Source organism: Myodes glareolus, chromosome 16 (genome assembly GCF_982192425.1).
Source record: "Myodes glareolus chromosome 16, mMyoGla1.1, whole genome shotgun sequence".
Lineage (NCBI taxonomy): Eukaryota > Metazoa > Chordata > Mammalia > Rodentia > Cricetidae > Myodes > Myodes glareolus.
The window spans coordinates 40799228-40825802 of NC_142041.1; the positions used below are offsets into that span (position 1 = coordinate 40799228).

The window sequence follows — 26575 nt, forward strand, 5'->3', positions numbered from 1 at the left end:
TTTCTCTGGCCCATTTACATTTTTATCATATTTTTGCATGTTTGATAGTTTCCCTAAGGTATAGCACATAATTTTGTAAAAGCTTTCTTTGAAAACTTTCTTCCTGATTGTGCCCTCTCAGCCCCTGCCTTACCCACCTCACCCTTACTCTTTTGACCCCTCGTTAAACATTTATTTATTTTACATCAAGAAATGTGGCTGTTGTCTGGGACTTTTCTTCCACAATGAGGCACTGGAGCCGCCTCTTGGGCTTTGTGTTTTCTTTAGAACCGATCATTAACCTCGGCACGCCCATACTCAGCCCAGAAGTCAATTGCAGGGGAGAAGAGGATGCGCAGGAAACATCCGCTTATAATGTGTGGTGTGTGAGTCAGGTTCTTGATGCAAAAATAGCCCAGACAGTATCAGGCAGTCAGGCCGACCTTGTCTTGGGACACGCACACGGAGACTGTAGCTGCCAGGTGTGTCATGCTCTGTATTGATTCCAACAATTTAGTGGCTATTCCAAAGTCTAAGGGTTTCTACTGCTATGATAAAACACCATAACTAAAAGTACCGTATGGAAGGAAGGGTTCATTTCACCTTACAGCTCTCAGGTCACACTCCATCACTGAGGGACGTCAGGGCAGGATTCCAGAGGCAGGGACTGAAGCAGAGGTATGTTGCTTGCTGGCTTGCTTTCTTCCAGCACTCAGACCCAGCGGTGGCACCACCCTCAGTGATCTAGGCACTCCGTCATCCATCCCCAGTCAGGAAAAAGCACCACAGGCTTGCCTACAGACGAGTCTGCTGGGAGCATCTCCTCACTTGAGGTTCATTCTTCCGAAATGACCCTAGCTTGTGTCAAGTTGACGTGACACTAGCCGGCACACTCTTGTTTGCTGTTAGCATTTTAATTCACAACTCAGGGCATGTTTTTGTGAATAATTATTTTGTTATTATTTTTAGCTATGTATAGATGTATGTATCTGCATGAGGGTGTGTGTGCATGAGGGCAGCTGTTCACGGAGGCTTAAGGCATCAGATCCCTGGAACTGAAGCTCCAGATGCTTGTGAGCCCCCTGATGTGGGTTCTGGGAACCAAACTCTTGTCTTTTGAAAGAGCACCCAGTGCTCTTAACCACTGAACTATTTCTTCAGACCCCCAAATGTTTTTTAAATACATCCATATATAAATATACGTACACGTATATATGTATGTATGTATACATATGTATATATGTATTTGTATCATGCTTTTTTGTTGGCCACCAGCTCACAAATAATGACGTGGAGACTCTTATTAATTTTATTAATTATAAAAACTTGGCTGTTGGCTTAGGCTTGTCTCATTAACTCTTATAACTTAAATTAGCCCATTTATATTAATCTACATTCTGCTGCGTGGTGTTACCTCTCTTCCATCTTGCATCTCCTGTTTCCTCTCTGTGTCTTGCTGGTACTCCCCCTTCTTCCCAGAGTTCTTTCCATGCTCAGAAGTCCTGCCTATACCTCCTGCCTAGCTATTGTCTGTTCAGCTTTTCATTACACCAATCACAGCAATACATCTTCACACAGTGTACAAATATCCCACAACATTTCCCCTTTTTAGTCCAAATAAGGAAGGTTTTAACTCTAATACAGTAAAACCATATACAATAAGATCATTTATCAAGTAAAAAATGTAAGTTACATTTACAATTACATTACAAAAAATTACATTTGCCAGTCCTTTTGTATTTGGCAAATTCAGAGAAAATAGTCCAAGTCTATCTTATCTTGGTGAGTCTAAAGTTTTGTAGCTAATTTACTTTCTATCTTAACTTGTATTACCAACCCAAAACTATCTTTTTAGACCTCAAAACATTTTCTTAAATAAGCAGTTTAAATGTTTATGTATCTCAATCTTATATACTTTACACCTTTTCTGTGTTTCTTTTCAGAATTTGGTAACAAGGAAAACTGTAACTATATCTATCTAGTTTTCAACCCCATCAGAGATCCAAGAAGGATATAATGTTACCTGATTAAATAGGAAGCTCAGAGCAAACAATTTTCAAAACTATAGAAATGACAGAGACATTTGGCTGCCTGGACAGCCACCCAAGGTTCCTCTGTGGTGTTGGGGCATCATCTTCAACCTGCAGGTTTTAACCCCTGTTTAAAGGGGGAAGAGGCTGGCGAGAGGGTCATTAGTTGAGATCACTGACTGCTCTTTCAGAGAACCCAGATATAATTCCCGTCACCTACAAAGCAGCTAGCTCAAGACTGTGACTCCAGTTCCATGGAATCCAATGCCCTTGTCTAGTCTCTGTGGGTACAGTGCACAGACATACATAACAGGCAAAACACCTGCACACATAAAATAAAACTGTAAATGTTAACTGGAACTATTAACACCTGCTGCTTGTTCCAAGTCCAATTTGTGTTGCCCGTGTGCTCACTGGAGCAGAGTAAATTATGGCCAGCCCCTTAAAGAAAACTGAGTCTTTACATTTGGAATTACTTCTTTCTAGACTAAAACTTTACTGTCTAGGAACAGCAAACATGAAGCAGGCAGGTCTGAGCTGAGAGGGTGCCCTAACTAAGTGGGAGAATGTTAGTCTTAGCTGGGATGTACTGTTGGTCTCGTCTTCAGAGTGTGCATGCATTCGTTTTATTGACACAATGAGTTACAAGCACTAAAGACCTGACTTAGCCCCGTTTTGAATATTGCCTCTCTCGCAGAACACCTTGAGTTATTACATGTCTTAGTTATGGTTTTTATTGCTGTGAAGAGACGCCATGACCATGGCAGCTCTTATAAAGGAAAACATTTAATTGGGGTGGCTGGCTTATAGTTTCAGAGGTTCAGTGGTGGGGAGAATGGCGGCATGCAGGCAGACATGGTGTGTGCTGGAGTGGAGAGCCCTACATCTTACAGACAACAGGAAGTCAGTTGAGACACTGGGCAGTATCCTGAGCATAGGAAACCTCAAAGCCCACCCGCACAATGACACACTTCCTCCATTAAGAATGTACCTACAAACATACCATACCAACAAAGCTACACCTCCTAAGAGTGCCACTCCCTTTGGGGGCCATTTTCTTTCAAACTACCACATAGCCCAATAGTTAATGTTAGTCAGAACAATTTTTGTTTTTATTTTAGGTTTAGCCCCTATTTTATTTTATTTAAAAATTTTATATATATCTGTGTCTCTGTGTGTCTGCACATGTGAATGCAGGTGCCCAAGGAGACAAAAGAGGGTGTGGATCCCTTGAAGCTGGGGTTAGTTACAGGCAGCTATGAGCTGTCCAGTGTGGGTGCTGGGAACCCAACTCAGTCCTCTGCAGGAGCAGCAAGTGCTCTGAACCACTGCGCCATCTGCCAGCTCTGCCTCTTACTTTAAACCAACACAAAACCAGACAAAAGAAACGCTGTCTTACATCTCTGTGAGTGTCCTACATCTCTGTGAGTGTTGTAGGTGCAGAGATACCTTTGGGGACGTGGCTCGGGGATGGGATCAGCAACTGTGAAGGTGGCTTTGGAGATTTCTTCCACAGTTCCTGGGTTTGCTCTCACGGTGGGCTTTGAGGTAGCCCCAACCATGTCCTCCAACCAGCACAGCCCAAGACCTGTTTGACAGATGCTGGGAACTTGGAAGCCTGAGGCTCCAGGTGGGGCGGGGCTGGGGCATGGTCATTCTGCCCTGGCTTTTCTTTCACTACCTGGGATCAGTTGAGTGTCACTTTAAAATATATGTTCCACTGACCAATGACTTTTAAAAACCTTTGCCTTTCTTGGTCTTGTTTGGTCTCGCACTTGTGAGCTTCCCATCAGTCTTTTACGTGTACCAGGAGCACACCTCCGTGTTCATTCCTAAGATTTTCCTTGTGAGGGCAGAAAAATTAAGTTGTCACACTGTATACAACAGAGGCACACAGTGACAGATAAGGCCCTGCTTGATCCTACCTTTCATAGATAATCTATGAATCTAGGACACCTTTGTCTACCCACCCTTTAAAAAAAAAAATCAGCCTTAGTGGCAATAAATGAAAAACAGAGTAAGAAAAACGAGATTTTTCTCCCTACTGATAAAGTTCTCACGTATAAAACCAAATGTTAAAAAAAAAAAACACCTGACTAATTGAGTCAGGTTTAATCCTAGCGCTCAAGAGGCAGAGGCAGGTGGATCTCTATGAGTTTGAGGCCAGACTGGTCTACAGACTGATTTCCGGAATAGCTAGGACTACACAGTGAAATCCTGTTTCAAAAAAGAAAATCCAACCAAAGCCTGATCAGTGCCTAGCCCTGCTGGTGGCTGACCAGGAGGGGAGGCTCTCCCACAGAGAGCAGGTGAGGTTTGCTCTGTTCGGAAGGGCAGCTTATCAGTCTCCTCCAGGTTTTATGTGGTCTCCTGTTGGCAGCTGCTTTATAGTGTCTGTAGGGATTATTTGGACAGAAGGGCACTGGTGTCGGCTCATGGTGGTTTTCTGAGCCCTCAACCTGTTCTCTGATGATTGATGGAATCAATCCAAGCTAGCTTTGTGCCCAGGACAGTTCCAGAGACAGTGTGGGCCCAGGCCAAGCTCATTCTGAGTCTTTTGCATCAATGTATTTTCCTGGGATGGCAGGATCACCATTGCCTCTCCCAGGGTGGAAATAGTGGCCATGCAGGTCCCTGCACATTCAGAGGGCATTTGCTGGAAACTCCCTTCTTCCCTCTGCTTCCCAGGTCTAGACCAGCAGTGAGGCCCTTGTGAAACATTCATGGAACCCAGTTGACCACCAAACACTTCAGCTAAATGCTGTAAGTGACCCAGATTTCATTCATGGCCCTTGGAGCAATGAGGGGAGAGAGGAGAAGGAATTTAAGGGACTCCCAGCCAGTGCCCCAACCTTGCTACCTTTTACCTACAATAAATGGGTCCGGGATCTGCACTTCTTAATTTCAGAAGTGGCTGATACCTGTGCTGTTTCTGGCATTGACAGTGCAGACTTATCGTAGTCTAAATCAGCCTGCGTCATAGACTTTGTGGCTTTGTCAGCCAATATTTTTATTCCACAGTCGATTTGGTGTGGGGCATAAAGATGCAGAGAGTTGGTTTCCAAGATGACATCACTTCTGACATCCAAACGGCCTCTGCCAGCTGTGGCCCCCCATATGCAGTCTGCCCCCAGCCCTGCAGGGAAGTCCCTTGCCCACCTCCTAGGCATCTCTGCTGCTTGTCAGATGCTCTCTACACACTCAAACAGCCACATCTTCCCAGTCTGCAGCCCCTGAATACATCTGCCTTTGTATGCTTCATGGATTGAGGATGTGCTTATCTCCCTATGAGCTCAGACCGTTTTCCCTTACAGAACGGGGCCCTTAGGATTCTCTCCCTTCTTGCTACCCTCTTCTATGAGAACAGTGCATGGCCGCCTATTCTTTTCTGTCCTCACCTCCTTGTTCATGACACCCTTCTGACAGTGAACCTAAAATACATTGATGATGCCTTAGCTTGTGGCACTGTACCACACTGATGTCTCAGACTGACCTAGAAACAGGCTCCTGAGACATTGCTTTTGACTTAGTGTGAGACCGACCCAGGGTCCAGTCCTTGGAAATCGTTTTGTCTTTGCCCCTCCCTCCATGACTCTTTTGGAATTGAGTGTGTCCACCATCCTGATCTAAAGCAAGCATCTCTCCAGTATGGCTTCCAGGACCGTTGGGAAAGCCTGCTGGTTGGTTGCTGATGTATTCATTCAGGCTGAGCACTGTGAGGGGGATGGCAAATCTCTCAGAAGGAGTTTGCCAAATGCTTGTTGGCAGCCACAGACTCGAGGCTCCTAGGATAAGGGGGAACAAAACCGAGGTTCTGGAAGCCAGATGGAGTGGAGGAGCAGCGGGCGCTGGATTGCGTATTGACATGTAAATGTCCGAGCCCCCAGCCCTCTTCCACCCTGCCACGACAGACTGGCTGCTGCGGGTGCACACAAAGCAGGCTCCTGGTTTGTGCTCCTTTGTGCTCTGCTCGTCCCCGCAGAGACCAGAGAAGTCCAGCCGGTAGGAATCCTCCATTGCGAACTCCACTGTGCCCTGAGCCTGGACGGAAGGTCCTCCAGCCCGACTGTGAGAACACTGTGTCTTTCCTGGATGTGGACAGAGACCCTTGACTGAGGTGGAAGTGGACATGAGAACCACTAGGTAATTGTTAATTTGGTTTGGTGCAATGAAAGGAACACATTTGCATATATGTTCAGTGAATGAGCCAGGGGGGAAGCCAGGCTAAAGGTACTTTTCTGACATGACCTGAGATTTCTAAAGAATAATTGTGTTTGGCTTTGTTGTTTCTTTCTTTGCTGGTTTTGGGGGGGGGGAGCCAGGAGGGGGTGGTATTGGCTTGGGCTGTATACTCTGCTGACTCTGCCTGGCTCCCTCCCTCTTTCTCGGGACACTGCCCCCAGTGCTATCTGCTTTCTTCCTCTCCCCTCCTCACAGGGCCTCACACTACAGCGCTAGGAGGCCTCCTGCCTCAGCCTCCTGTGTGCTGGGATTGCAGGCCTGTGTCACCATGCCCAGCATGCAGCAGCAGGCTTTCTGCACTTGGCTGCTCTCCTGGCTGTCACCTTCTCATCCTGCTTCCCCCCCCCCCCCCAATTTCCAGTGCTCTAGAGTGAGCACACTGCTGATAATGTGTGCACTGGTGGTAATTGTGTGCACACTGGTGGTAATTGTGTGCACACTGGTGGTAGTTGTGTGCACACTGGTGGTAGTTGTGTGTACACTGGTGGTAGTTGTGTGTACACTGGTGGTAATTGTGTGCACACTGGTGGTAGTTGTGTGCACACTGGTGGTAGTTGTGTGCACATTGGCGGTAATCGTGTGCACCGGTGATAATTGTGTGCACACTGGTGGTCACTGTGTGCACTGCTGACAGTTGTGTGCACACTGGTGGTAAGTTTTACACACTGGTAATTGTGTGCACACTGGTGGTAATTGTGTGCACACTGGTGGTAAGTTTTGTGCACTGGTAGACTCCTAAAAGAGTTGACTCACAGTGGTAAAATATGTGGTCCTCTCACCGCATGGGAGAGGTCAGAGCCTGTGGACTGTTTGGAACTGATTGTGTCACATGACCTAAGATGTATTTATTTATTATGCATACAGTGTTCTGCCGGCCTGTATGCCTACACACCAGATCTCATTACAGATGGTTGTGAGTGACCATGTGGGTGCCAGACATTGAACTCAGGGCCTCTGGAAGAACAGCCAGTGCTCTTAACCTCTGAGCCATCTCTCCAGCCCCAATTTTATAATTTACTAATTCTGCTGTGCTGAGGACCAAACCTCGTGCCTGGTGCATGGCAGGCAGACCCTCTCATCACCAAGCTATACCTCCAGCCCAGTAGGATTTTGACTTAAAATACAATCTTGAACACTGGGTGTGGAGGTCTACAGACCAGCAGTCGGGAGACTGTGGCAGGGGGCGGAACTTGAGGCTCACCTGGGCTAAGTACATAACAAGACCTATCTCTGAGAAAAAAGGGAAAACTTCAAAGTCAAAGCTTTTTGATAAAAGCTGTCTTACACGGAGCCATTATTGGACTCATAGAAGTGGTGACTCTTTAAAAGAAAACATTTTGTTAAGAAAATGCCCCCCTTCTCCTCCGTCCTCCTATTCTGTGGGTACAGACCCAGCCCACAGGTAGCAATTCAGTGTGCAATGCGTCTTTAAACCTTGAATATCTGACACTATTTTACACTTTTAGAATAATTACAGTAACGTAGTTCTGTGCTTACGTACCATAATACCCATGATGCCACCCATCAGGAGACTGGGGAAAGGGTCAAGCCATAAAGCCTCTTATTAAGTGTGGAGCCTATTTTTAATTTTCAAGTGCCTTTGGCTCTCATGAGCATAATCTGGGGAATTTGGTATGGGGGAAAGAGTGCTAAACTATTTTGAGATGTGGACTCAGTTGATACCCAGGTGACCCTACACAAATAACTCTAGGCTGTAGTGATAGACTGACCCAGTGGCTTTCAACCAAGACTTCAGTAAAAACACTGAGGTGACATCGTAGGCCGTGACAGTATGCAGGGCCCTAATGCATGAAAGGGGATCCTAGATGCTAGGCAGTTGAAATACCTCAGGGTGTCCTGCTCAGCCTATGTTAGCGCCATTTCTCTCCAGTTTATTAGTGATACATGGCAAGTATCCCAAACCACAGAAGCCACCAGGAATGGCATCTGTGCTATCCAAAACCACAGAAGCCCTGAGCGTGGCACCATCCATAACCATAAATGCCCTGAGTGTGACATCTGCACCATCCAAACCCATAGAAGCCCTGAGTGTGGCATCTGCACCATCCAAAACCACAGAAGCCCTGAGTGTGGTATCTGCACCATCCACAACCATAGAAGCCCTGAGCGTGGCATCTGCACCATCCAAAACCTCAGAAGCCCTGAGCGTGGCATCTGTGTCCTGAACGTTGTTCCATCACCAGGCTGTTTAGAGTGGAGTCACGTAGATGATGCTAAGCCAGGGCACTGGGTCACAACAACTCCATTTGGATGGCTTTAGATATTCCTTCACAGCCTCGTGGCCTCAGAGGGAAGGAGTGGATTTGTTGTGATGATGGCCTGCCTGAGGGCCTGGACTTTATACTGTAGACAGTGGGCAGCTGCATCTTCAGCTCCCATCCATCTTCACCGTAAGACGTTGTCACACCTTTCAGGAGAGGGTCACTGTGGAGGCTCTGTGCTGTTCTGGAACTCTACCTGCTTGTTACCACAGGTCAGGCTGGAGGGGACATGCAGACGGTCTGGGCAAGCAGAAGATTTGGGCTGGAACCAAGATTCTAGGGGTATTTGGATTCTTAGATCGTGGCTTTATCACGCTACTTTTTACTTGATGGTTGCAGTGGTTTACGGACTGTCAGCTTGGCAGGATTTAGGAATCGTGAGACAAGCCTTTGGATATGCCTGTGAGGGGTTCTTTAGAGTAGGTTGAGATGGGAAGAGCCACTTCAATTGTAACCAGCACTATTGCATGGACTGGAGTCCCAGATTGAATGAAAAGGAGAAAGCCGTTTGAACATGAACACTCACTGTTTTCTGTTTCCCGAATGGACACAATATGACCGCCCACCTCATGCTCCTGCTCCCGAGGGTCCATGCCACGATGGATCATAGACTCAAACTGTGACCCAAATAAACCCTTCCTTCCCTAAGCCATGTTTGTCGGGCGCGAGATAAGAACTAATACAGCAGTGACATGCTCAGCAGAAACTCTCTGTGGCTCTCGTGTTCTATGTCTACGTGGCAGATACGAGTCATGCATGCAACTCTTCTTCCTATAGTGTGGTACACCAGGATCACATTTTTTAATTGATGTAATTCAGTCACAAAGATGATTTAATTAAAGAACAGTTAAATGACTGAGAAAAGTTGCTGTTAATTAAGTGCATTTCCATACAGATCTCATCTGTCTTCTAAATTGTCCTAACAGAAGCTGACTGTATATACCATATCATAATGTGCTTTTTCCATGCAAACATGTTTCCCTGACATAGACATTACATGACGCTATGTGCTTTCTGTCTTAGTTCAGACAGCCATAACAGAGTCTCATGGGGGAGGTGGCTTAAATAACCAGGCATTTATTTCTCCTAGTTCTGGAGTCCAGGAAGTCTGAGATGCAGATGCCAGTCTGGCAGAGGCCTCTTGCTGGCATGCAGGTGACCACTTCCTTGATGGATGTTCACAGTCCGAGGGCAGAGACGGGGAACGAGTTCTGTCTTGTCTGTCTGTAGGAGGAAGCTAATCTCATGAAGGCTCACTCCACCTTCACAACCTAATTGTCTCCCCAAAGCCCCATCTTCAAGTGCCATCCCTCAGAGGACTAGGGTTTCAGTATATGAATTTGAGGGAGCACAGACGATGGGTGATCCCTTGAGGGCCTAGAGCTGGACTCTCCGAGTTCATACATCGGCTCTGCCTCTCACTAACTTAATGCTTTATTCTCCTGTAAATGGAGTGGAATGCTAGCACCAATCGTATCAGTAGTTTTGTTAAAAAAAACAACAACAACAAACAAACAACTGTATGGTGTGTGTATGTGTGTGTGTGAGTGAGTGTGTGTGTAGTATGTGAGTGCACAGCATTCACGTGGAAGTCAGAAGGCAACTTTGTGGAGTCAGTTTTCTCCTTCCAACTTTATGTGTGCTTTGGGCATTAGACATAGGTTGCCAAGTTTGTATTGTTCGGTGCCTCTGCCAGCTGAGCCGTCTTACTAGTCCCCCATATAGTGTGTTTGAGAAATAAATGAGATCATAGATGTGGATGCCTTAACACAGGCGGCAGTTGCTAGCTGTTGGGTGTCACCTTGTCAGCATCAGCATGATGATGTGACTGTACAGCCCCGTCAGCCCGTATAAATCCATTTAGTGTTGTTCTGGGTCAGACACAATTGGATAAGTTACAAAACAAACCATCTAATTAACTACAAAGTTCTTACAGTTAAAAAGCAAAGATGGCCATATGCCAGTCATTCTTATTGGTACTTGAACCCCTCCCATTGGCGGGAGCTGGTCTCTATGTCAGAACCTGTTTACTGCTTGTACTCTTTCCCCCGACCCAGGTTAATATCTGTTTCTCTCTGTGTCTCTGTCTCTCTCCATCTCTCTGTCTCTCTTTGAGACAGGGTATGTGGCTATGTAGCCCAGGCTGTCTTGGAACTCACTCTGTAGACCAGGCTGGCCTCAAACTCACAAAGATCCTTCTGCCTGTGCCTCCCAAGTGCAGAGATTAAAGGCATGCACCACTATACCTGGCTCAGTTTAATTTTTAGACACATGAAAGGAAAGAAGTTTCCTTCAGCAATATGTGACAGGAAGATGACGTGAAATTAAATGAATTATAAACTGAGGAGTCAGCCCTTTATTTTGTGCTGTGCAAAAATGACTCTTATTTATGTTTATTTTACGTTCGCTGTGATGATGACTCCAGGCGGGTGTGCACAGAGGCAGGATCCATGCTAGGCCTTAGGCTACACTGCCTCCTGCCGCTTGCTCAGTGTGGACAGTTCTCAGCCAGGACCTCTGCCGGGTGGCTGAGAACAGGCTGCACACTGGACGTGACCCAGTGTGACCTGCAGCTGTCCAGCGCAGTGATGGCGCAGAAGCGTGCTTACGTTTTTTTCTCAGCAGCCCATCCGTCTGCAGTAAGTACAGACGCAGTCGTGAACATTCAAAGCTCCTGAGTACAGATGAGAGACACAGGTAGACAGCCACCAAGATGTTCAGTCTGTCAGGTTCCCATTGAAAACAGTTTCCATGTCTTTGAAAATACAAAATAGAGCTCCAGAGACACACTTGGGAGAGACGGACTTGGTTTTCAGGTACTGTCTAAGGCACTTTGGATTTATTGTTGATATTTTCCTCCCCTGGCAAATATATGCTATATTCTTACTGTGTTTGATCGGAATACGTCAATCAATTTTTCTCAAGAACAGCGGCTTTCAAAGTTGCCCATGATCCACTGTGAGAAATAGCTTTTGCGTGGCGTGAGTATTATATATACACACACGTGTTGACACCTAGTGAGATGGATGTTTCCCAGTGTGCAGAGCAATGCTGGTTTGTTTGGTTTCACCATTTCATTCTTGAAAATGCTGTGTGTGACCCGTTAGCTTATTTCAGTGACTTACAAGTGAGCCATGAGCCGCAGCTTGGAAAGCCTACTCTACAGGTGAGGGCTTGTGAGTATGGGCTGACTGACAGAGAGCCCTGGCAGGGACTCAGAACTCTTCCATTTCACCATGGAGCATACTGCCTCCTTCCCAGTGCTGGATCCAGAACAGATGGTACATACTCAGTGCCCCATCTCTAGAGCATTTTAGTGCTACGGAGCTGAGCAGGCCGTTAGTGCTAGGCCCCGGGTGTTGACTGCCTGGGTATTTGAACATCTTAGATGTAGAGACCATTAGTCCTTCCCCAGGCTGGCTGCAGCAGCTGACAGCTCTGCCTCAGAGAAGGGTTTAAGTGAAGACAATCGTTCAGTCTGAGTGCCCTTGAACAATGTCTTTGTTGTTGCCCTCTCCAGAGCAGGAGGAAGTGCCTTGTTGGTAGCAGGCCAGTTACTTGTGACCGGCACCGCTCTAGTTAGAGCCAGTGAGTGGTCTGGCTGGCTCTCCCCGTCTTTGAGTCCTGGAGCATCCAGGGAGGTTTGCTTTAGAATGTCTACTGAATCACCTGTGCCTAAAATTTTATCATTAGACATTTGTTACTTTGAATCTTCTAGGTATTCAGTCTTCCAGAATTCTTGGTCGACATAGAATATATCTGGAGGAGGCTGGAGAGCTGTGTTTTAAGACTATCTATTCATGTAGAGGATGGGGATTCAATTATCAACACACATGTGGCTCACAACTGTCTGAAGTCCAGGGGATCTAATGCCCTCTTCTGACTTGCATGGGCACCAGGCACAAACATACATTAAGGCACAGGCATTGTGTGGCATTTCACTTGTATTGTAATGAATAAAACTTGCCTGAGCATCAGAAAAGTAAAACAGCCACACTGGCCAGCCTTATAGACCAGGTAGCAATGACACACACCTTTAATCTGAGTAGCCACACTAGCTTGCCATAGAAGAAACCAGGCGGTAATGGTGCATGCCTTTAATCTTAGAACTAGAGGGGATTATAAAACGGGAGGAGACAGCTCTCAGACACAGTCTCATTCTGAGATTCCTGGAGGTAGGATCACCATTTCGGACCGAGGTCGAGGTAAGAGCCAGTGGCTGGCTGCTTTGCTTTTCAGATCTTCAGGTTGAACCTCCATTTCTCTCTCTGAGTTTTTATTAATCATGCTTCAGTATATTAAGGCAAATCACTCATACATGTAAACAAACAAAGTATATCCCAGCAGCATACGCAGTATGGCTCATGTGTGTGGCCACAGACAGGCCTGCTTTTTTCTCTAACATCCGTCATCGGAGCTTCTTATTATTTATATGTGTTGTGCTGAGGTCCTGGGCTGTACAGATGGATAAAAACAGATCCTGCTTTTACCATGCTCAGGTGATAGTGCGGGAGACAGGCACCAGAGGCCACTGTGATGACCGCTGGCTGCAAGGTCACAGGGTGCTAGCTGCAGGGTAGGGGCCAGCCTAGAGACACCCTAAAGAAGGACAAAGAACTGAGCTGTGCGGGGCACACTGTGATGTGGGCAGACAAAAAAGCCAGCTGCTGGACTACAGAGCACAAGGCCGGCCAGGCTTCTGGGGCGTACTTCATTTGTGTGGTATCCTCCCAAAGCGATGTCTAACAAGCAGTGTGTGACCACTCCTTTATTTATGGTAAGGGTCTTTGTACGTCTTAGTCATGGAAAGATCTGGAAATGAGGGTGAGATCGGATTGTGTAAATCTAGATCCCATGATAAGTGTCCTCCAGAAAGTGGCAGGGGGAACTCTGACGTGTGTTTTAGAAGAAGGAGAAGTCATGTGACTAGGGATGCCGGGTTTCCAGCTGGAAGAATACAGCTGAGGGAAGTTGGGAGGGGTGGGAATGGACCACCCCAGAGCGTCGAGTGGGAGCAGGGCCTGCTGACACCTTGGTTTCAGAGTTCTGCCTTCCAGAATGGGAGAGAAGAAACTTCTGTTGATTTAAACCACTGAATTCATAGTAATTTCTCATGAGAACCTTGAAAATGTGTGCAGCCTGATCCTCCACAGGCAGGAGTGACTTGTGCAAGGATGATGGAATTTATCACAAAAACTTAAATTTTTATTTTGTTGTTTGTTTGTCTGTTTGTTTTTGAAACAGGATTTCTCTGTGTATCAGCTCTGATTGTCCTGGAACTCACTCTGTAGACCAGACTGATCTTGAACTCACAGAGACCTGCCTGACTCTGCCCCCCCCCCCCGAGTGCTGGGCTTAAAGGCATGCACCGCCACTGCCCGACTTTAGTTTTTTTTAGGCTACATTTTTATTTATTTGTTTTTGAGGGAGGTGTGAAATTGCAGTGTTGCAGACCTGACAACTTGCAGGAACCTGTTCTTTCGCAGTGTGGGTCTTGGGCTTCTTGGCAGGTGATCTTACACCCTGAGGCAGCTGACCGGCCCCTGAATATATCAAACCTGAAGGGATTTGAGAAAAGCACGGTAGCATGATAGTCACCAGCTACGTCCCCTGCCCTTGTCCCTGGAGCATGCTGACAACCTAGGGACTATTTCCTGACCTTCCATTATCTATGGTAAGATCCTCGCGTTAACAGGTGCCGTTCCTGTTCCAGAGGAAGGGACCTTCCTTATCCCTGATGATACACAGCCCTGGAGAAAAATCTGGACAAATAAACTCGCCTAAACTTTCTTCTGCTTTGTGATCTGGGTTGTACTTTTTAAATCCAAGTGTACTTCTTCATGACGGTCTGCTTCCTGACAAGTCTATATTTAAAAACGCACACAGATTGCAGGGCTGAAGAGATGACTCAGGGGTTAAGAACATAGTCTGCTCTTCCAGAGGACCAAGGTTCAAGTCCCAGCACCCAGGTACTGACTCACAGCAGTATATAACTATACTTAAAGGGTTTCTGATGCCCACTATGGCCCCATGGCCACTAGGAAGACAGAGTACACAGGCATACATACAGCAAAACATCTGTAAAGAAAATAAAGTCATTCCCTCCCGCCCTCATTTCCCTGTCTCCTCAGGGCTTTATTTTCTTAAGTCTCTCACCTTATGCTCATGGTCTTTGTTGGTGGTAGTGGTGTTTTTTTGTTTGTTTGTTTTGTTTTGTTTTGTTTTGTTTTGTTTTTGATGGTTGTGTTTTGTTTTTCAAGGCAGGGTTTCTCTATGTAGTTCTGGCTATCCTGGAACTCACTCTGTAGACCAGGCTGGCCTCCAACTCACAGAGATCCATCTGCCTCTGCCTCCCGAGTGCTGGGATTAAAGGTGTGCACCACTAATACCCACTTTTTAAAACTCACCCTAAGTAGTAAATACATACGCTTTATTAATCATCCTTTGTTGCTGATATCTCTGTCATGGTCTTAGTGGGGGGTGAAAGCAAGATTTTTTTTCTTAATCCTTACAGGGATGTTTCTGGAGAGAGCACAGAGCCCAGGAGACAAAGCCGTCACAGGGGAGAGTGGCAGGAACTGACCAGTCTGAGCACAGCCGCTGTGAGGAGTGGCGGAGACTGGGTTCCACAGAGCTTGCCGGACTCCTGGCCTTGATGGTGGTTGTTTATAAAGGATCATCTGACAGTTCGTTGTTACTGCTCTTAGGTAATGGCTCTGAGCATCCAGTCACCAGGCAGAGAATAGATGCAAAGTGTGTTTACTTCCCATGCGGCTGAGTCCTTTTGTGTATGCAGACACAGTATAAATGTGTCCTGATTGTAATCCCTGAAGAGCTCTTCCCTCCCTGCAGCATCACTGCCGTTAGTCACCAAATACAGTTCTGGGACGTGGATTCTCTGTTACCTTCTCCATGTATTTCTTTGGAAGGTTGCCATGTTTAGTCATCCCTGTGAGTGGAAGTAAATACCTCCAGCCCTATAGAGGAATATATATATTATAATAAGAAAGCAGCCATACACTTTCAGAGATCCATGAGATCAGATTCTAGAATATCCCCTCTCCCCCAAAGAACCAGATCATTTGGTTGCTTTGTTTTCTTTAATGAACTGGAATGAGTAGGTTGTGCAACCTGATTTGACGGTATTTCTCGGGCTGAGAAGTGTCACGTGAAGGTGCTGGCTCCCGTGGTCCTCACTACACTGTGCCTTTTAGGTCCTGCTCACCCTTGCCCTTCAGAGTTCACGGAGGCTTGTGTTTGATGGCTTTTAATAGTTACTTTTCGTTATGGGCATCAAGTTTGTTATCAAAATATAAAATGATAGGTTTGAATATACTTACAACCTCAGTGGGTTGTAAACCTCAGAGTTCTGGAGGCCAGAGGGTCCCATCCAAGGCCTTGGCAGGCTCTGCCCTTTCAGGTGCTCTGGAGAGACTCTGACCCTCAGTTTCTAGTAGCCACACACATTTGTTAGCTTGAGGCCATGTCACTACAATCTCTGCCAGTCTTGTATCTGTGTTCCCCAACTCTCATGGTTCCTCCCCTGTTTTTTTTTTTATTTTTAAATTTTTATTTTATTTTGTATGTATGGGGGCAGGGACTTTCCCTGTAAATCAGGCTGGCCTGGTGCTGTGTAGCCAGACTGCTTGCAATCCTCCTGCCTCAACTTCCCCAGCGTTAGTATTCTAGGTATGTGTTATCCTCTTGTAAAGACACATGATTACATTTAGAGGCCACAAGGCTAAACTCTTTTCATAAAATCCTTAACTTAATCACAATTTTTTCCCATATAAAATGTGGTGGTTTAAATGAGAATGGATCCCAAGGACTCATGTTTAAATACTTGGGTCTCCAGTTGGTGGAACTGTTTGGGAAGGATTAGAGGTGTGGCCTTTTTGAAGGAGTTGTGTCACGGGGGCCAGGCTTTGAGGTTTCAAAAGTTCTGTGAGATTCCCAGTTAGTTCTAATTGTGCCTCATAGTTGTGGGTCAAGATGTGAGCTCTGAGATGTTTCTGCCCCTATGCGTTTGCTCTGCTGTCATATACTCTAGCCTTCTGAAACTGTAAGTCACTTTTTTTGTAAGTTGCTTTGGTCATGGTGTTTTATCAAAGAGATCCAAAAGTAACCAAGACATAAAGTGATAGTCATTGTTCTGCTCTGGAAAGGTTCTAAGCATGTTCATATAACTTTGGGGAGGTCAGTGTACAACTCACTACCATTGTTTACAAATTTTATTATTCTAATGCTTGTTAGAATAAATAGTAATGGAGATTTTATTCAAGACTATTAGAGTAAATATGCAGGTTCTCAGGATAAGAGAGAGAAGTGCGGTGAGGGTACAATAATGATGGGGGTCAAGAAGCAGACCAGTGCCCTGGAAGATTGCTAAGAGCAGATGACATAGGTGGGGGAGTTCTGGTAGTAGGCATCCTTTCTTTCCATGTCAGCCTTGACCTGTGGGTCAGGCTATCACTGTACCTGCCTCTGCTCAAATGTTATTGTCTGGACATACCGGTGTGGTGGTTTGAATAAGAATGGCCCCCATAGGCTCATATATTTGAATGCTTAGTCACCTCGTAGTGGAACTTCATTGGAAGGATTAGAAGGATCAGGAAGTGTGGCCTTGCTGGAGGAAGTGTGTCACTGGGGGGTGGGCTTTGAGGGTTCAGAGCTATGACAAGCCCAGTCTCTCCCTTCTTGCTGCCTTTGGATCAGGATTTAGAACTCTTGGCTACTTCTCCTGCATCATGTCTGCCTATGTGCTGCTATGCTCCCTGCCAAGAACTAAACCTCTGAAACTAGAAGCCAGCCCCAATTAAATGATTTCTTTTATAAGAGCTGCCTTGGTCATGGTGTCTCTTCACAGCAGCAGAACAGTGACTAAGACACGAGGCAAGAAAAATGCAATATCCAGGAGGGCTGATGTTAGGAATCTCCTTACATCATTGGAGGAAATATTAGATAATTCACTAAGTAGGAATTAGAAATTGATTGCTGATTTGGGGCCTACACTAGGGGAAACCAACTGGTCATAGTAAAGACCTGATTGGACATAAACGAGTACAAATTCAGAACTGAGGTGGGTAGGAGGGAAACAGTGGGCCTGCCTTTCATCTTCATCTTGATCTGATCTCCTATAGGTAGGGCTCGGGAAAAACCAGCTCTGGTTCTTCTGTTGCTAGATTGCCTCTGAGAGGCAGGCACAGGTCTACAGTTTAGCTAGGACTCGTGGGTAAATGGAGTGACTTTTCACCTCTGTCTTCCTTCCAGTGGTGCTCCGGTGACAGATAGGGAAGTCCTGCTCTCATGGTGTTTTCCTATAGGCTCATTTTTCTACCACAGGATAGAGGGGCATTTCCGGAAATAGTGCTCTTTAGCACAGGGCTTTACAGGAATTCAATGCTATAAATTTACTGCAGTCACTAGGCTGCATTTAGTGAACAGCAGCCTTATGTTGGGTGTCGTACTTTCTCTTTATTTAACCTTGACAACCATCTGCAAGTTACAGGCATCAGTCCCATCTCTTTAGGTGAGGGAGCAGGTTCAGAACGCTACCGATTTACCTTGGTTTTCCTGCTAGCAATTCTTGAGCTGGGGTCAGAACTGGTGCCAACTCTGGTCCAGTGTGTGTGCTTGTGTGAATCTCCATAGGCTCTCCATAAGGATGGGAAGGGTGTTGGGAGCCAACAGTGGCCACAAGGCCTTTAGGACATCTTACTAAACCCCTTTCCCAGGTATAAAATGAAGTGTAGAGTTGCATTTCTCCCAGCCTTAAGATCACTAAAGAGATAGATTCCTTCCCTCCCTCCCTCCCTCCCTCCCTCGCTCCCTCTCTCCCTCCCTCCCTTCCACCTGCCTGTCCATACTAAGCAGTTTCATTTGGGATAGCTGAAAGGAATGGCAGTTCTTTTTGCAGGAAGGCTCATGGAGGAGTCTGGGCAGTTGCTCTCTGCATTAATACAGGGTCATCAGGAGGTGAATCAGATAGGCCCTGTGGATAGCCAGTCTGCAGGAAACTGACCAGGGTGGGACAGGATGGATGGCCCTGTGCCCTGCTCCCTTTTTCTGGAACATGCCTTCGGGAGTTTGAAATTCTGTTGTTGGTCACTCAGTACATTTTATTTATTGACAGTAAACAAACCTGTATTAAGTTTCAATTTTGGAAAATTTATGATAAATACAAGTAAGACATTTTATTCCAGCGAACACTGGTGTGTATTGTTTGGTTACGTGTTCACATGTGAAGAGTTAAAACATCCTGCTTCTCCCTGTCACACCTCCTGCATCAGATGGCTTTGCAGCCTCCTGTATTCCCTTTTGAAATAAATCCTGATGGAACATCCTTTCCTTTAGAGGGGAAAAAAATAAGAGGTGGGCTTCTCTCCCCCGTTACTAACTGAGAAATCTTAAACTCGGTGATTAGTAGAGTATTAAAAAAAATTACCTTTAATTTGGAATACCTGTTACTTTTTATTGTGAGATAAAACACCATGACCAAGGCAACTTAGAGAAAGAAGAGTTTATTTGGGCTTACAGGTTCAGAGGGGGAATCCATAACGGTGGGGAGTATTGGAAGCAGACAACCAGAACAAGAAGCCAAGGGTGACATCTTCAGCTGTAGTCGTGGAGTAGTCTGAATGAAAATGGCCCTCGTAGACTCATAGTGAGGAGCAGGTATTCGGAGACATGGCCTTTTATAGTCGGTATGTGTGACCTTGTTGGAGGAACTGTGTCACTGGGGACAGGCTTTGAGGTCTCAGATGCTCAGGTTAGGCCCAATCCCTTTAAGGAGAGACCTGGGAGCCATTTGGTATCCCCTCTTCTTCCTCTCTTCTCAGAGAGAGAAGTCAGGGCTACCTAATGCCCACAGTAGTAACATTTCTTGATATTTCCAGGAGGTATGGCAATACCAAGGTTATAGAAATGTCTTTTCCAAAACAGCTACACCACGTAGACCTACATTTAAAAAAATGGAGTGTACATCTGTGATCAAATGAATAGTGATTGGAGCAGAAAAGGCCCTGGCTGTGCTTCCTGTTGCTTTTTTCAGGAAACCACTGGACTTCCAAGCATTCTCACCAACATATAATGGGGCCAGAAGGTGACACCCAATCTCAGGACATTAATGGAAGGACAGGGTAGGAAAGCATGTTGTCTTAGTCATTATTCTGTTGTTGAGAAGAGTCACCATGACCAAGGTAACTTAGAAAATAAAGCATTTGATTAGAGGCGTGCTTACAGTTTTGGAGAGTTAGTCCATTATTGTCATAGCGGGAGACAGGCAGACACAGTACTGGAGAAGTAGATGAGAGCTCACATCTGATCCACGAGTCGCAGACAAAGAGTGTGACACTAGACCTGACGAGGGCTTTTAAAACCCCTAATGACACCTTTCCTCCAACAAGACCAGACCTCCCAGTCCTTCCCAAATAGTTCCATTAAGTGGGGACGAGACATTTAAGCATACAAGTCTATGGGGGCGTTTTCATCTAAGCTACCGGACACCTTAGCTCACAGAAAGCTGCAGTAAATTCTTTACTACTCTCAGAACAACAGTGCTGCTTTTAGGGCTTCTGGGTGTCAACAGTAGCCAGGCTAGAGCTGCAGGGCTGAGCATCATAGTTTCAGGTTTCTGGTGACTTATATTCTATTTTGAATTGTTGCACCCAACTTATTATTTCAGGGCCCCATAAATCATCAAGGTAATCAGGGTGTACTTAGCAGAGGCCGGACTGTTCCCAGCTTAGTTGGGTTTTTCTGGCACAGAGAAACCACAGCATGTGCTGTGTTGAAGAGATGCTGTATCAGGCCCTGGCTTGCATTGAGGAGAGCCTGGTTCTTAGGGGGTGGGGGGTGGCTTTGCTGCTTTTAACTGTGGAACACAGGGTAACTGGGTTACTTGCTGTACATGGAATAGACTAGAAAAACAGGACCTATGCTTGTGCGGTTGTTTTCCTTTGTGGATAGCACTTGTAGATTTTCCTCAGTTTGAGGAGCACCTGTCTACAACAGCATACACTTGTCTCCAGCATTTCCTCCCACAGAATGGAGGTCACCGCCAGTGAGTCGAATGCTGTGACCCAAGTTGGCATGGAAGGCAATGCCTTCCTGGCGAGTGTCGCACCAGACCAGGCAGTGTCGGATTCTTTGGGACCCACAGTCTTACTGAAGCATTCCTTCTGCATGCTTCGACACTGCACCAACCTGTAAGGCCTCCTAGGAAGGAAACAAAACAACAAAACACCCACTGACTGTTTTGCAGTTTCTTTGCATTAAAGAAAGCAACCTTTTGGAAACTTAAAGGACATTCGTTATCTTTGTGGATGGTGCTATTTGAGGATGCTTGAAAATAATCCAGCTCTGTGTGCACCTGGTCAGATGTGTGGGGCTATAATTACAATTTATGCCCCCCTTTTTGTTTGTCTCATTTCAAAGGTGTCTTGTGTTGAGTCTTCGCTATGAGAGAATAAATCTTTACAAAAGGCTGTGGTTGAGTGGTAGAGATGACTTTCCCCGACTCTCTCCCTTAGCCAGGTGCCAGAATTCCAGGTGTGGACTCCTGTGTACTTGCTGTCGCCATAAGTTATACTTGCCTTTACATTTCTTTTTGTTGTATTTCTTTTACTGGCTATTCAGTGTTTGTGACACCCCGTCTCTACCCCTGGCTACCACAGTTTTTTGAAGAAAGGATGTGTATTAGAATAGTAGTCATTTGGTATGAACTCTTCTGTTTGCTTAAAAAAGTTTCCCCCTCTACTTCAAGTAGTTTTAACAATAACATTATCCACAAAACTCAAGTCTAAGTGGGCCAAAGACCTCAACATAAATCCAGTTACCCTGAACCTGACGGAAGAGAAAGTGGAAAATAGCCGTGAACACATTGGCAGGGGAGACTACTTCTTGAACAGAACACCAGTAGCAGAGACACTAAGACTGACAATTAATAAATGGGACCTCATGAGACTGAAAAGCATCTGTAAGGCAAAGGACACAGTCAATAAGACAAAACTGCAGCCTACAGAATGGGAAAAGATTTTCACCAATTCCACATCTAACAGAGGGCTGATTTCCAAAATATCTGAAGAACTCAAGAAACTAGACATCAAAGAAACCAAGTAATCTAATTTAAAAACCTAAACAATAGAAGAATCTCAAATGGCTGAGAAACACTTAAGGAAATGTTCAACATCCTTAGCCATCAGGGAAATGCAAATCAAAATGACTTTGAAATTTCATCTTATACCTGTCACAGAATGGCTAAGATCAAAAACACAAATGACAACTTATGCTGGAGAGGAAGTGAAATGCTCTTCTGAATTGGTAGGAGCTCAAGCTTGTACAACCACATTGGAAATCAATATGGCAATTTCTCAGAAAATTGGAACTCGATCTATTTCAAGACCTTGATACAGCTTTAATAAACAAAAGAAAAACTTACACCAGTGTCCCAACATCCAAGAACGCAGGGCCCAAGCGAGAGAGAGGGCGGGGGAAGCACACCTACCAGGTTTATAGGTAAATTTTTGCCTTAGGGCAACATGCCCCACGGACAGAATGTGTTTGGCTGAATTCCCCTATCAAGACCCAGTTCTACCACTCTTGGATATTCACAAAGGATGCTCAATCATACCACAAGGACCCTTGCTCAACTGTGTTCATTGCTGCATTATTTATAATAGTTAGAATATGGAAAAAACCTATATGCCCCTCAACCAAAGAATGGATAAAGAAAATACGGTACATTTATATAGTGGAGTATTACTCAGCTATTTAAAACAATGACATCTCAAAATTTAAAATGCAAATGGATGAAACTAGAAAAAATTTCGTCCTGAGTGAGGTATCCCAGACCCAGAAAGACAAACATGGTATGTACTGACTCATAAGTAGATATTAGCTGTAAAGAAAAGATAACCATGCTACAATCCACAGACCCAGAGAGGTAAGCTAGCTAACAAGGAAGGCCATGGATCTCCCTGGGAAGGGGAAATAGAAGAGATCTCTTGGGTAGACAGGGGTGGATGGGAATGATAAACTGAGGGTTCAGGTTGGCAGTGGATGGAGGGGAAGAGTATTGAAAGAAATGAGTGTATGGGGGCACTTGGGGGTCAGGTAGAAACCTAATGCAAGAGAAACTCCCAGGAATCTACAAGGAGGACCCCAGCTAAAACTCCTAGCAATAGTGGATATATACCCTGAACTAGCCATCTCCTGTGATCAGATTGGTGACTACCCCAATTGTCACCAGAGAACCTTCTTCCAGTAACTGATGGAAACAGATGCAGAGACCCAGAGCCAAACATTAGGCTGAGCTCCAGGAATCCTGCTGAAGAGAGGGAGGAAGGATTGTAGGAGCCAGAGGTATCGAGAGCATCACAAGAAAACCTACAGAATCAACAAACCTGGGCTCATAGAGTCTGAACCAACAACCAGAGAGCCTGCATAGGACCAACAAAGGCTCTCTACATATATATGACAGCTTTGTATGTTTGTGGGGCTCCTAACAATAGGAGCAGGGTCTGTCCCTAATACTTTGGCTGGCTCTCCAGAGCCTATTCCTCATACTGGATTGCTTTGCTTAGCGTGAAAACAAGGGGAGGTGCTTTGTTGATACCCATGGGAGGCCTGCCCCTTTCTGAACAGAAATAGAGGAGGAGTGGATTGGAGGGCAGAGGGGAGGTAGGGGGACAGAATGAGAGGAGAGGAGGGAGGGGAAACTGCAGTCAGGATGTAAAATAAATAAATTAAATTTAAAAAAATAAAACAACTTACCATTTAAAAAAAAAAAGGAAAAATAACATCGTCCTGAGTGTGTTGGCGCAGGCCTTTAACCCCAGTACTCAGGAAGCAGAGGCAAGTGTATCTCAGTGAGTTCAAAGCCAGCCTTGTGTATACCACGTTCTGAATCAGCTGGGGCTGCAAGTGAGACCCTGTCTCAACAAAGAAACAATAAAAAAAAATAGCAGTATTCTAATTAAATAACCATTGTAAAAAATAGTCTAACTGTAATTATCTCCTGCAGAACAACCATTTCAGCATCCCAGTAAAGCTATAAACAGAAATAAATCCAAACATCTGTATGCTAATGATGTTCAGCCTTGTCCCTAGGTTTTTCAGAATAGTCCTGGCTGATATATGGGTTAGGTTTTTTTTTTGGGAGGGGTCCATTTATCTTAGTTTTACTTTATATGTATAAGTGTTTTGCCTGCATGTAAGTTTGTGTAAGCCTGGTGTCCTTGAAGGTCAGAAGAGAGTGTCAGATATTTTGGAACTGGAATTGTGGATGGTTGTGAGCCTCCCTGGGGTGCTGGGGATCAAACCCAGGTCCTCTGAAAGTTCTCTAAACCACGGAGTCATCTCTGCAGCCCAGCTGATAAATGCTTTTGAAAAGCCAGTTGTTAACCAGATGCAGATTTGATCCTTGTGGAACTAAAGCTCAGAGGTTAGGAGCCCTGACTGGACCCAGGCTTGATTCCCAGCAACCACATGACGGCTCACGACCGTCCATGACCCAAGTTCCAGAGCTGATCCTTGTATTGCTTATAAGACAGGATCCTTTCTGGGCTTTTGGCTTGTTCTAAGGAAATATAGTGATTAAATCTAATTATAATAATAGCTGCCAAAATGCAATGCAGTGTGGTGAGTATTGTGGTGTTAAATTAACTCAGTCAGTTAAAAGCAATTCTAGAGCTCTCCAGATAGACTATCTAAGGATGCTCTACCTTCTCACCCCTTCCCTGCCATGGGGCTGGCTGCTTCCCACAAGGTTTCACTTGTCCTTTGCTGTTTTTTGGTTTTTGGGGGGTTTTTGCTTGTTTGTTTTTGTTGTTTTCGTTTTTCGAGACAGGGTTTCTCTGTGTAACAGCCTCGGCTGTCTTGGAACTCACTCTGTAGACCAGGCTGGCTTCCAACTCTCAGAGATCCGCCTGCCTCTGCCTCCCAAGTGCTGGGATTAAAGGCATGCCACACCACCGCCCAGTTGCTGTTGTTATTTTAGATGATGGATGGATCTGCTGGTGCCCCCCAGGAGGCTTGGAAGAGGACAGCAGAATCCTTCTCAATGGGCCCACAGTTTACCGGTCCCCTGATGTTTCGTTCAGTTCAACAGCCATTAATTGCCTGCTGTGTGGCAGACAAGCTTGAACAAACAACCCCTACTCTCTGAGCAGGTGACAGACAAGCAGGCATCGCATAGGGTGGCCCCTGAAGGTCTCACTGAGAACCGACATTGTAGGAGCAAAGGGAGGAGGCTGTGCCTTCTGAAAGAAGAACCCTCTGCAGGATCCTGAGGCCTGCTGGGCCGGGTGTGCTGGGGGCCAGTGCGGGTGACCAAGGGAGCCTGAGTCCGTTAGGTGATGTGGGCAGAGCAGGAGATGCCCTGAAGCTCTCGGAAGGCCACCGTGTAAATCTGAGTTTTACTATGAATAAAATGGGAAGCCAAATGGCAGGGAGAATGGAAGAGTAAAATTACCTGACTTTGAACCTAGAGGTACGTATTGGCAATTGTGATGAGCAATATGTATAGGAAAGGCATAGCAGGAAGAAGAGACCATGCAAGGGGCTGTGCAGCATCCAGGGGAGAAACAATGCGGGTTTTGACTACTGCAGGGTGCCAGAGGAGGAGCAGTGGTCCTTTGATCTGCTGAGCAATGTCCTCCCAATGGGTGTGGTCAAACTGACTGGCATACAGCGTGCAGGCTGTGGTAGGGCCTCGTGAAAGGTAGCCCCATCTCACCTCCAAGGGGCTTGTAGGTCACTTGTGACGTGTACGCGAGACAGAGACGGGAATCTGCAGCAGCAGCAGTATAGAAAAATACAAGTGATGAGTTGCTGGCTTTAAACCCACATGCCTTCTCCCTTTCCCTTTCACAGAAAATTAGAATCATTGTGAAATCATAGCCTCAAGTGCTCAAATAAACTGCATGAAAGCGAAAGAGCTGTGTTCTCCCAACACTTTGGCCTCGCCTTAATTAGACCTGGTTGACGGCTTTAAAGTAACGGCACATTTTGTGGCTAGTTGGCCTGTTTAGCCTTCTTTGTTTACAGTTTTCCCCGTGCCCTTTCCTCTCAGCTCCGCACCATGGCAGGCAGAGGTGGTGCAGCTCTGGTTCTCTGTCTTTTCATTCTTGGCTACTGAACCAGATCCACTCCCTGCTCTCTGTGCCAGCGTGCTGAGAGCAGACGCACTGGCAAGGGAACCGCGGAAGGGGAGATTCCATTGACCTCAGGGCGTCCAAGATTCAGGATTTCTTTTCTGCTAAGGGTGCAGTGTGGAGAATGGCAACCATCTAGGCATTTTGTGCAGGACTAGGCAGTAGGCTGATGTGCGTAGAGCCACTGGGGATAGTGGAGGAGTTGGCTGTGGGCCAGACCCTCATAGTTCGCCCAGCACAATGAAGAATTGGTCTTCGGTGACTGCTAACCCCAAGGACATTAATGGTAGTGTGGATTCACGAACCCGTTTTCTACCTGACCTTCAAAGATCAGGAAGCTGGAGTAGAGGCGTGTGCCCCATAATGCCTCTCAGCTTTCAGGGGAGTGGCCCTCTATGTGCATATGGAGAAACTCCCATTCGATGTAGCCATTGGAGAGAAAATGAAAGTTGCTTACAATAGTTAAAACAGGACTTCTATGAGACCCAGAAACTCCACTTCTGGGCATATGCCTTCCTCAAAGGGAGCGAAGTCATCTTGTAAGGAGAACTGGAGCTCTCTCTTTGTGCTTAGTGCATGTGAACAGACTGTTGTTTGCTTTGGAACAGTCTGGCTATATGGAGACTAGGGAGGCCCTGAACTTGCAGCCATCCTTCTGCCTCTGCCTTCTGAATGCTGGGATTACAGATCTGTGCTGCCACAGTCAGCTTCAATAAAGGAGAAATGGGTACATGTTAACATAATAGGCAATGAAATTCAGCCTCACAGAGGGAGATCCTGTCATCTACAGCCACAAAGATGAAGAGATGGAGGCCTCGATGCTCAGAGACATGAGCCAGACAGAGAGGCAAACACAACATGATCTCACTGGCATATTAAGCCTTAAAAA

The 26575-nt window shown here is 45.8% G+C and overlaps 1 protein-coding gene across 2 annotated transcripts in view; it reads left to right on the forward strand.

The window, feature by feature from the left end:
• Window positions 1-26575, forward strand: part of Ankrd6 (ankyrin repeat domain 6) — a 145341-nt gene that overhangs the window by 21491 nt on the left and 97275 nt on the right. The window contains exon 1 of one of the 2 annotated variants that reach the window (XM_087897205.1): window positions 5861-6152. The exons of the other annotated variant lie outside the window; for it this stretch is intronic. The gene's annotated coding sequence lies outside the window, so the exon portion shown is untranslated. Of the gene's footprint in view, window positions 1-5860; window positions 6153-26575 lie in introns of those variants that run through there. 2 annotated transcript variants of the gene reach the window in all.